This window comes from Caretta caretta, chromosome 3, assembly GCF_965140235.1.
Source record: "Caretta caretta isolate rCarCar2 chromosome 3, rCarCar1.hap1, whole genome shotgun sequence".
In the NCBI taxonomy this organism is placed as follows: domain Eukaryota; kingdom Metazoa; phylum Chordata; order Testudines; family Cheloniidae; genus Caretta; species Caretta caretta.
This window is the reverse complement of record NC_134208.1, coordinates 124,337,855-124,350,092: the sequence shown is the minus strand read 5'-3', so window position 1 is coordinate 124,350,092 and position 12,238 is coordinate 124,337,855. Positions and strand designations below refer to the sequence as shown.

Below are 12,238 nucleotides of genomic sequence, written 5' to 3'. Positions count from 1 at the left end.
ACATTAGTGGGGAAAACATTTCGTCATTAGGCTAATCATTATTTAAGGAACTAAGAAGATTACATAAGGGAATAGGTAAGAGTTTATGTACAAAACCAGATGTGCTTCTCTATATGGCTATAATTGGGTTACTTTTTAGTTAGCTCTACATTATTTAACCCTCCTCCCACTTTCATTTATTTAGAGCAAAGTAACTTGTTTACTGATGGCCTCTCTGGGGTGATAAACAAATTATATTCTTGATCACATGATCCAAATACTCATCGTGATTGATTGGGTAGTTCTGACAGATGTTAAGGGACAACAACAGAATTGCTGTTCCATGCCTCCCACACACTCTTTGTTAAATCTGTTTTAGAAGTTATTCTGATATCACATCCACAGTACATTGGGAAAATTCTGCCTTGAAATCTGTTTTAGAAGTTATTCTGATATCACATCCACGGTACATTGGGAAAATTCTGCCTTCCCTTATATTTTATTAAACCCCAGTGACTTAAATATATGTCTAGGCAAAATTTATTACTACTTCTTAAGCATGGAAAACACTGTACAAAACATAAAGGAACACACAGTTCTTGTCTAAAGGAATTTAGAATATAAGGACCCATGCCTTACTAAGCCAGTAATCTCACTGACTTCATATTGCATTTGCAAAACCACCTGATCATTACCATGGATTGTTGGGTAGATCATCAGGAGAACCCATATTTTACTAATTCGACAAACTAGAATTGACTCTATATATGAAATTTCCCAAATCAGAATCTTAAATTTACAAGTATCAAGTATTTCAAGTGGTTGTTTCACTAATTTGGCAAGGATTAAGCTGAAATCTCTGACATGAAATATTTTTTAAGTAGAAGGTTGTATACCCCTCTTGCTCTTTTATAAATAAGAGAGCTAGAGACTGAGCAGAAGTCTGCTTCCCTTAGGCTAGGTCTACACTACCGCTGTAAGTCGACCTATGCGACGCAACTCCAACTACATGAATAATGTAGCTGGAGTTGACGTACCTTAGGTTGAGTTACCACGGGGGGGTCAACGGGAAATCTCCCGTCGACTTACCTTACTCTTCTCGTCGGGGGTAGAGTACAGGGGTCGACTGGACAGCAATCTGCAGACAATTTGGCAGGTCTTTGGCATCAATCCTGGCTGTAGTGTAGACCTGCCCTTAGACTGGATTTTGAAGAGCCAGAATTGCAGCCTGTTGATCTTTCATGAAAGTGGTCTGAAGAACATCTTTAAGAGTTAACAAAATAGTAGCTAAATCATATCTGGCCCTCTAGATATCTATTTAGAGACTTTCCAAAAGCTTTCAGTAGAGTCCCTCACAAGAGATTAAGTTAACTCAGTAGCCACAGGGGGTGAGATAAAATCCTTTCATGAATTAAAAGCTGGTTACAGGAAAGAAAGCAAAAAAAGCTAATAGTAGAGATGCCCGAGGGATCAGTACTAGGATTAATGTTCTATATTTATCACAGATGTAAAAAAGGGTGATTAGTGAGACTGCAAAATTTTTAGACTAAAAGCACTTTAGATCAGTAGAAATTGTGGAAGATTGTAAAATACATTAGAAGGACTTGACAAAACTAAATTATTTAGTAATATGGCGGCAGACAAAATTCAAATATAGGCAAGAAAATAAAGGAATATTGTTTTTATTATTTCTCTTACAGCAGCACTTTGAGGCCCCAATCACAGATCAGGATCCCATTATGCTAGGAGCTGTACAAACACAGGACAAAAAGACAGTCACTGCCTCAAAGATCTTATGGTCTAAATAAACTGCTTTTACGAACTAATATGTTCTGAATCATGGAAATCAATGAAAAAAGCACCACATCTAGCGGCAAGACCCTATCCTCTGGCCTTGACAAATGCAATCTTGCCCCTCTGATATCCATTCAGAATGCAGCTGCAAAGATCATTTTCCTAGCTTGTTGCTTAGACCATGTCTCCCCTCTCTTTGCATCTCTTCACTGCCTTCCTCTTCTCCATTGTATCAAACATAAGCTACTTATCTTCCCTTTCAAGGCCCTTCATGACCTATCCCCTCCCTACTTATCATCTCTCATTCAGCATCAAAAGTTAACTCCCACCTTTAACTGGCCAATATCAGCCTTCATTGCCCACTTGTTATATTTTCAAACAAATACCTTCATGCTTTCTCCCATGATTCCCCTCACGTTTGGGAGAAGGTCACTGTAAACGTCTGCAAAACTAACTCATTATCCTCTCAAACCACCGTAAAACTCTCCTTTGCTGTGAAGCCTACTAAAAACTTGACCATGGTTAGGCCACTGCTGCGCTGAAACCACTGCCTGTCATGCTGACCAGTATTGTCCTATTGTTTCCTTGTACTCCCTCATCTGCTTGTATCCATCCATTGTCTCTTGTCTTACACTTGGATTGTAAGTATAAGTATCTTTGGGGCAGGAGCTGTCCTTTGTGCTGTGTTTATACACCAACTGGCAGAATGGGGTCCATGACTGGGGCTCTTAGGCACCACTGTAATACAAATAAATAATAAAATAAAGAAGAAGGATTAGATGATAACATGGAAACAATTACATATAGGTGTTTTTTTTTTTTAAATCCATGGATACAATGAACTCTCCATGTTTTATTTTGCTGCAATAACTGGTTGAGTCGTCTCCATCTTGAAATTTTTGCAGGCCACAAAGGGATTGAGTCAAATCAGATTTCAGACTAGATGGAGACCTATTCCACACCCACAATCGTTTTGGTATTACAAACAGTAGAGACCAAGCGTCTGCAGACTACTCATGCTCTGGAACTCTTCAGGCAGCTTTGATGTCCAGATGATGCCATAGGACCTGCCCCACATTCTTCAGACTGCTCTGGCTCATGAAGGAGGATAAATAAAAAAAAAAAAAAAAAAAGAAACAAAACCCAAACTCTATGGGAAGTCAGAGACTGGAAATTCATAAAGTATCGTGATGCTATTGCTAGTGCAAGAAATGGAGCCCAATCTCCCCAAGGGTAAAGGCTTGCTTCCCAGCACCAAAATCTTTGCTTATCTGACTTGGTGGATACTGCCAGTTTGAACTTACTCCTCAGGGCAACCATGTGGTAGGACTTCTGGAAAATCCTCTTGTAGCAAGACTTAAAGGGATATTTGTGAGGACCTGTGCAATGCCAACATAGGAAGAACAAAGGTTTTCAGACTCTGCCAGGGCATTATCCTCAACTTGGAAGTCTTGAAGGATTAATGAGGTTCAAAAAGGTGGGATTTAACTGAGAAGAAAGTGTGGACACTTGGCTACCTGCCTAATTAGGCTCTTTCCAGGGTCTTTGCCTCACCCATGGAGCATCCTATGTGGGATCTGCTGGTGTCTGCCCATGAAGGGAGTGTGTCTTATGAGTTCTTCCTTCTCTCTCTAGGGAGAGTGACTCTTCCATGGTGGAAGGAGTTTACCACAGAATGGGCTAGGCCAATTCCACAGTCATTCCCCTGTAAACCATGTTAATCTCACTAAACCACCACATTTTCAGAAGCCTTCAGTAGAAGCTCCTGACTCTTGATGAGGCTGGACCGAATAATGGTCTTTGCTGATGGGTAGGTGACACTACTTGCAACAATGTAACAAGAATCAGTCCTTTCTACAGGCTGGGGGCCCCCCCGTCACATAAATGCTTGTTTCAAATGGTACATAAAAGTGTGGGGAGGGTTGTGGTATTATGGGTGGAGGGGGGCGAGGCAGGGGTTGGTTTATTTTTTTGCTAACACTACCAGCTTTTAGTGAAAATACACCCCTGGTTAGAGCTCTGCTATCAGTATATACACAAAAATGGAGATCTATGCCAGACTCTTAAATGCACAAAATCAAATCTAAGTGATATCTACTATAGATTCAACTGAGGGAAGAATTTAGCATAAAGGCACAACAATTAATATCGGTCTGTTATCCATCAAGGCACTTCTTGGAGCTACTTTTAAAAAAATTAAGCACTGGGATTCAAAGACAGCCCTATTAGCACCTAAATTATTGTTCTTTAAATCTGATGTTGAATGTATGTAAGTCATAGAAAAGCAATAGCCAATAAGTAAAAGACTTCTAATCAAAGGTTGTTTCCATTGCTGATTTAACTAATTTACAAAACAAACTTATGCTTAAAGACAAGGAGTACTTGTGGCACCTTAGAGACTAACAAATTTATTTGAGCATAAGCTTTCATGAGCTACAGTGGTATTTTCCATTGAATGCATCCGATGAAGTGAGCTGTAGCTCACGAAAGCTTATGCTCAAATAAATTTGTTAATCTCTAAGGTGCCACAAGTACTCCTTTTCTTTTTGTGGATACAGACTAACACGGCTGCTACTCTGAAACCTGCCATTATGCTTAAAGGGCACCCAATTATTTAACACCTCTAATCAACAAACTGTCTAGAGCTTACTGAGATGCATTGGTCTCATTAACCACACTGCAATTGAATACAACAAAATTGTTGATTTTTGCATCTGAAACACTTTGCTCCATGTGGATAAATATTTTTAAAAAGCACATTAATCTGCATATTTAGGGAGTCAATACCATGCATGATGAAATATGTGGAAAATACTTTAACTGAGTGATGTTTATATTCTCACTGGAAATTGAGTAAGATTTTTCTCATATATGCAAACAGATCACTTCATTATACAGCCAAATGATGCACATCAAGAATAAGACGAGGGTACTCATGGATGAGTTCTGGTGCCGGGCTGCTCCTGGTAAGGTGTGGAACTGGATTCCTTTCTTTGCTGGCCAGAGCCCAGATTTAGTGACCTTTCAGACATGCTGTACGAATCTATGTTCTGTCTGATTTTTCTTGTGGAAGGGGATTTGATGGGGTTATATTTGGCTGAATGTCAGGAAAGAACCTGTTTTCTTTCACGGCTGGAGATATTTCTTGAGGGATTTTTTATATGTGGCATTATATCCCACGGGGTTAGCTCGGGTTAATGAGAAGCTGCCTTGTTTTAGGGCTGGGGAGAGACTCTCAGGGAGATTCATTTAATTGCTGTTTTGAGTAGATTTAATTAGTGTGGTTTTAAACATCTTTGTAAATCCCTAGAGATAATTGATGGGTATAATAAATAATCATTTTCAGTATTGTGCACAGGAAACACCACCAAAGCCACGTTGTTAATGGGAGTTGTGTGTATTGATGTTTCTGCACTTTGCTGAAAATGTACCTCAAATTCTAAATCTACACATTCATCATTGAAAAAAAATGTCTGGTTTTGAACAAATATTACTTGTACTGTGACAGTTTAAGTTACCATATTTAGCTGCACACATTTATATATCCAAATTTACTTAAGATATTTAACAACTTTGCACTCCATACTATCCCCATATGCAATATTTAGGCAGGGAACCCAGTTTTCAAATTTGAGCTTTTATTCTGGCACTCAGACACCAAAAATGTGTTATGGGCACCTGATGCAAGTATCAGTTTGAGTGCCAAACCACAGAATTGGGCACCATAACCTAAGTGACCACATTTGAAAATTAGGTCCTATATCTAAAAATACAGTAATACTTTATTGAACAGACTCATTAAATCTGTGGTCTGGGGTTTGCATTGGCTTCCAGCTGATTTCTGGGTTAAATTCACAGGGTGAAATACTTATTCCACTGAAGAAAGTCTGCTGGAAAAAGATGGGGCACCACTGATCAAAAAGGGGAAGAGCATCTTTGTGCACAAACTCGCCGACCAAGTCAGAAGGACGTTAAACCAGTTTCAAAGGGGGCAAGTGACAAAAGCTCACAGTAAGCATAATAAAGTCAACTATAACAGATTTAGATGCTGGGGGGGTGGGGTGGAGAGAACATGGACAACGACAAAAGGGTAGGAGCAATGAGAGGGAAATTAGTGGGGGAAATCTACTCAACATCTTAGATATCTATACACAAATGCAAGGAATATGGGGAACAAAGAGGAAGAACTGGAAATATTTGTACATAAGCAAAATTACAACTTGATGGCATCACAGGAACTTGTGATAAATCTCATTGCTGGAATATTGGTATAGAGGGGTATAGCTTGTTCAGGAAGGACAGGCACAGTAAAAAAGGAGGTGGTGTTGCATTGTACGTCAAAATATATACACTTGTTCTGAAAGCCATAAGGAGGTTAGAGAAAGACCAATCAAGAGCCTCTGGGTAAAGATAAAAGGGTTACAAATAGGGGAGGTGTTATGGTGGGGTGCATTATATACCACCAAACCAGGAAGAAGTGGATTAGGCATTTCTAGGACAAATAACAAAAATCCAAAACACAAGACTGGGTAGTAATGGGGGGGGGGAGGGGAAATCAACTACTCAGACATCTGTTGGAAAAATAATATGGCAAACCACAAAACTTCCAATAAGTTATTGTTCCCCTTACAATCCAATTTCCACCCCCAGAAAGTGGAGGAAGTAACCCAGGGACAACCATTTTAGACTTCATTCTGAGGAACTGGTAGCATATCTGAAGGTGGAAAACAATTTAGATGAAAATGATCATGAAATCAGAGGAAGAATAGTAAGAGGCCAATTGTAAGAGGCCATCTGGAGCTCTTTAATGATCTGAACACCAAAAAAGGAATCCTACGAAAGTGGAAACATGGACAAATTGCTAAGGAGGAGCACAAAAGAATAGCACAAGCATGTATCAACAAAATCAGAAAGGTAAAGCACAAAATGAGTTATACCTAGCAAGGGATGCAAAACACAACAAGAAGAGGCTCTTTAAATACATAAGGAGCAAGCGAAAGAGGAATGAAAGAGTAGGTCCTCTACTTCATGGGGAAGGAAAGCTAATAACTAACAACATCAAGAAAGCTGAGGTATTTAATGCCTATTTTGCTTCAGTCTTCACTAAAAAAGTTGATGGTGACCTGATACCCAACACAATTAGAGAAAAAACAGGTTAAAGAATATTTAAACAAGTTAGATGTATACAAGTCAGCAGGGCCTAATGAAATTTGTCCGAGGGTACTTAAGGAACTAGCTGAAGCAATCTTGGAACAAAGAAAAGGAGTACTTGTGGCACCTTAGAGACTAACCAATTTATTTGAGCATGAGCTTTCTTGAGCTACAGCTCACTTCATTGGATGCGTACCGTGGAAACTGCAGAAGATATTATATACATACAGAGACCATGAAACAATACCTCCTCCCACCCCACTGTCCTGCTGGTAATAGCTTATCTAAAGTGATCAAGTTGGGCCATTTCCAGCACAAATCCAGGTTTTCTCACCCTCCGCCCCCCCCCCCCCACACAAACTCACTCTCCTGCTGGTAATAGCCCATCCAAAGTGACCACTCTCTTCACAATGTGTATGATAATCAAGGTGGACCATTTCCTGCACAAATCCAGGTTCTCTCACCCCCTCACCCCTCTCCAAAAACCACACACACAAACTCACTCTCCTGCTGGTAATAGCTCATCCAAAGTGACCACTCTCCCTACAATGTGCATGGTAATCAAGGTGGGCCATTTCCAGCACAAATCCAAGCTTTCTCCCCCCCCCCCCCCGCCCCGAAACACAAACACACACACACACAAACTCACTCTCCTGCTGGCAATAGCTCATCCAAACTGACCACTCTCCAAGTTTAAATCCAAGTTTAACCAGAACGTCTGGGGGGGGGGGGGGTAAGAAAAAACAAGGGGAAATAGGCTACCTTGCATAATGACTTAGCCACTCCCAGTCTCTATTTAAGCCTAATTTAATAGTATCCAATTTGCAAATGAATTCCAATTCAGCAGTTTCTCGCTGGAGTCTGGATTTGAAGTTTTTTTGTTTTAAGATAGCGACCTTCATGTCTGTGATTGCGTGACCAGAGAGATTGAAGTGTTCTCCGACTGGTTTATGAATGTTATAATTCTTGACATCTGATTTGTGTCCATTTATTCTTTTACGTAGAGACTGTCCAGTTTGACCAATGTAAATGGCAGAGGGGCATTGCTGGCACATGATGGCATATATCACATTGGTGGATGTGCAGGTGAACAAGCCTCTGATAGTGTGGCTGATGTTATTAGGCCCTGTGATGGTGTCCCCTGAATAGATATGTGGGCACAGTTGGCAACGGGCTTTGTTGCAAGGATAGGTTCCTGGGTTAGTGGTTCTGTTGTGTGGTATGTGGTTGTTGGTGAGTATTTGCTTCAGGTTGCGGGGCTGTCTGTAGGCAAGGACTGGCCTGTCTCCCAAGATTTGTGAGAGTGTTGGGTCATCCTTCAGGATAGGTTGTAGATCCTTAATAATGCGTTGGAGGGGTTTTAGTTGGGGGCTGAAGGTGACGTCTAGTGGCGTTCTGTTATTTTCTTTGTTAGGCCTGTCCTGTAGTAGGTGACTTCTGGGAACTCTTCTGGCTCTATCAATCTGTTTCTTCACTTCCGCAGGTGGGTATTGTAGTTGTAAGAAAGCTTGACAGAGATCTTGTAGGTGTTTGTCTCTCTCTAAGGGGTTGGAGCAAATGCGGTTGTATCGCAGAGCTTGGCTGTAGATGATGGATCATGTGGTGTGGTCTGGGTGAAAGCTGGAGGCATGTCGGTAGGAATAGCGGTCAGTAGGTTTCCGGTATAGGGTGGTGTTTATGTGACCATTGTTTATTAGCACTGTAGTGTCCAGGAAGTGGATCTCTTGTGTGGACTGGACCAGGCTGAGGTTGATGGTGGGATGGAAATTGTTGAAATCATAGTGGAATTCCTCAAGGGCTTCTTTTCTATGGGTCCAGAGGATGATGATGTCATCAATATAGCGCAAGTAGAGTAGGGGCTTTAGGGGACGAGAGCTGAGGAAGCGTTGATCTAAATCAGCCATAAAAATGTTGGCATACTGTGGGGCCATGCAGGTACCCATAGCGGTGCCGCTGATCTGAAGGTATACATTGTCCCCAAATGTAAAATAGTTATGGGTAAGGACAAAGTCACAAAGTTCAGCCACCAGGTTAGCCGTGAGATTATCGGGGATAGTGTTCTTGACAGCTTGTAGTCCATCTTTGTGTGGAATGTTGGTGTAGAGGACTTCTACATCCATAGTGGCCAGGATGGTGTTATCAGGAAGATCACCGATGGATTGAAGTTTCCTCAGGAAGTCAGTGGTGTCTCGAAGGTAGCTGGGAGTGCTGGTAGCGTAGGGCCTGAGGAGGGAGTCTACATAGCCAGACAATCCTGCTGTCAGGGTGCCAATGCCTGAGATGATGGGGCGCCCAGGATTTCCAGGTTTATGGATCTTGGGTAGTAGATAGAATATCCCAGGTCGGGGTTCCAGGGGTGTGTCTGTGCGGATTTGATCTTGTGCTTTTTCAGGAAGTTTCTTGAGCAAATGCTGTAGTTGCTTTTGGTAACTCTCGGTGGGATCATAGGGTAATGGCTTGTAGAAAGTGGTGTTGGAGAGCTGCCGAGCAGCCTCTTGTTCATATTCCGACCTATTCATGATGACAACAGCACCTCCTTTGTCAGCCTTTTTGATTATGATGTCAGAGTTGTTTCTGAGGCTGTGGATGGCATTGTGTTCCGCACGGCTGAGGTTATGGGGCAAGTGATGCTGCTTTTCCACAATTTCAGCCCGTGCACGTCGGCGGAAGCACTCTATGTAGAAGTCCAGTCTGCTGTTTCGACCTTCAGGAGGAGTCCAGCTAGAATCCTTCTTTTTGTAGTGTTGGTAGGGAGGCCTCTGTGGATTAGTTTGTTGTTCAGAGGTATTTTGGAAATATTCCTTGAGTCAGAGACGTCGAAAATAGGATTCTAGGTCACCACAGAACTGTATCATGTTCGTGGGGGTGGAGGGGCAGAAGGAGAGGCCCCGAGATAGGACAGCTGCTTCTGCTGGGCTGAGAGTATAGTTGGATAGGTTAACAATATTGCTGGGTGGGTTGAGGGAACCATTGCTGTGGCCCCTTGTAGCATGTAGTAGTTTAGAAAGTTTAGTGTCCTTTTTCTTTTGCAGAGAAGCAAAGTGTGCATTGTAAATGGCTTGTCTAGTTTTAGTAAAATCCAGCCACGAGGAAGTTTGTGTGGAAGGTTGGTTTTTTATGAGAGTATCCATTTTTGAGAGCTCATTCTTAATCTTTCCCTGTTTGCTGTAGAGGATGTTGATCAGGTGATTCCGCAGTTTCTTTGAGAGCATGTGGCACAAGCTGTCAGCATAGTCTGTGTGGTATGTAGATTGTAATGGATTTTTTACCTTCAGTCCTTTTGGTACGATGTCCATCTGTTTGCATTTGGAAAGGAAGATGATGTCTGTCTGTATCTGTACAAGTTTTTTCATGCAGTTGATAGATTTCCACTCCATACGGCTAAATGCAGTGCCTTGCATAATGACAGGTTTCAGAGTAACAGCTGTGTTAATCTTGGAACAGTTAGTGATTATCTTCAAGAACTAATGGAGGATAGGTGAGGTTCCAGAGGACTGGAGAAAGGCAAATATAGTACTTATCTTCAAAAATGGGAAGAAAGGAGATCCAGGGAATTATAGACCAGTCAGCTTAACTTTGAAACCTGGAAAGATACTGGAACAAATTATTAAACGATCAGTTTGTAAGCATCAGGAGGATGACAGGGTTATAAGGAATAGTCAGCATGGATTTATCTAGAACAAATTATGTCAAACTAACCTAATTCCTTCTTTGACAAGATTATTGGCCTTGTGTATTGGGAAGGGGGGGAGGGGGAGGGGAAGAGCAGTAGACGTGTTCTCTTGATTTTATTAATGTTTTGACATAGTCCCACATGACATTCTCATAAGCAAACTAGGAAAATGTGGTCAAGGTGAAATGATTATAAGGTGGTGCATGACTGACTGAAAGAACAGTTATCAGTGGTTCACTGTCAAACTGAGAAGGCATATCTAGTGGGTCTCACAAGGGTCAGGCCTGGGTCTGGTACTATTCAATATTGTCATTAATGTCTTGGATAATGCTTATAAAATTAGCAGATGACACCAACCTGGGAGGGTTCTAGAATTAGAGAATGGCATTAGAATTCAAAAGACCTTGACAAATTGGAGAACTGGCCTGAATTCAACAAGATGAAATTCAAAAGAGACGAGTGCAAAATACTTAATTTAGGAAGGAAAAAAAAATCAAATACACAACTACAAAATAGGGAATAACTGGCTAGGTGATTGTACTGCTGAAAAGGATCTTGGGTTAAAATGGACCACAAATTGAACGAGTCAACAATATGACACAGCTGAGAAAAAGGCTAACATAATTCTGGGGTGTATTAACAGGAATTTCATCTGTAAGACATGGGAGGTAGTTGTCCCACTCTACTTGGAACTGGTGATGTCTCAGCTGGAGTACTCTGTCCTAGTCTGGGCACCACACTTTAGGAAGGTTGCGAACAAACTGGAAAGCATCCAGAGAAAAGCAAGAAAAATTACAAAAAGCTTAGAAAACCTTACATATGAGGAAAGCTTAAAACCCCCCAGCATGTTTAGTCTTGAGAAAGGAGATGGGAGAAGAGGGATGGACCTGATAACAGTCTTCACATATGTTTAAGGCTTTTAAGAGGATGGTGATCAATTGTTTTCCATGTCCACTGAAGGTAGGACAAGTATTAATTGCCTTAATATGCAGCAAGGGAGATTTAGGTTAAATATTAGGAAAAAACTTTCCAACTTTATGGACAGTTTAGTCCTGGATTAGGCTTCCAAAGGAAGTTATGGAATCCCCATAATTGGAGGTTTTTCAAAACAATTTGGATGAACATGTCAGGAATGGTCTAGGTTTATTTGATCCTGCCACAGGGCAGAGGGCTAGACTTGATGACTGAGTTCCCTTCCAGCCCTACATTCCTATGATTCCATAAAACAAATGGCAAAACTCCCATTGACTTCAACAGGGCCAGGATTTCACCCGAAGTGTTGGTTTTGAACTATAATTGGTTTGTGTCTGGATACCTTAGATGCTGCCTCATTCCTTGTGTGATATTGTGCCAGATAATCTCATCTTAAAGCTAACAGTTGCAACATTTAAAACAGGAGAGATGGAAAAGTCACTGAAGAGTCTGTGGATGAAATCCTGGCCTTATCAAAGTCAGTGGGAGTTTTGCCATTGACATCAATGGGGCCAGGGTTTCAGCCATGATATCCAGTTGCTTGGATCAGTATTCTCTTAGATAACACCTAATGTTTAAAAAAAAAAGTCCTTTATTAAGCAGGTATGATAAAATGCTATACTTTCCTTTGGAGTTCCTTCTCAGCTCTACTGTAATTAGATATCTAGT

At 41.2% G+C, this 12,238-nt stretch overlaps 1 protein-coding gene across 6 annotated transcripts in view; it reads right to left on the bottom strand.

Moving 5' to 3' along the window:
* Positions 1-12,238, bottom strand: part of PACRG (parkin coregulated) — a 494,910-nt gene that overhangs the window by 194,232 nt on the left and 288,440 nt on the right. The window lies entirely within an intron of this gene.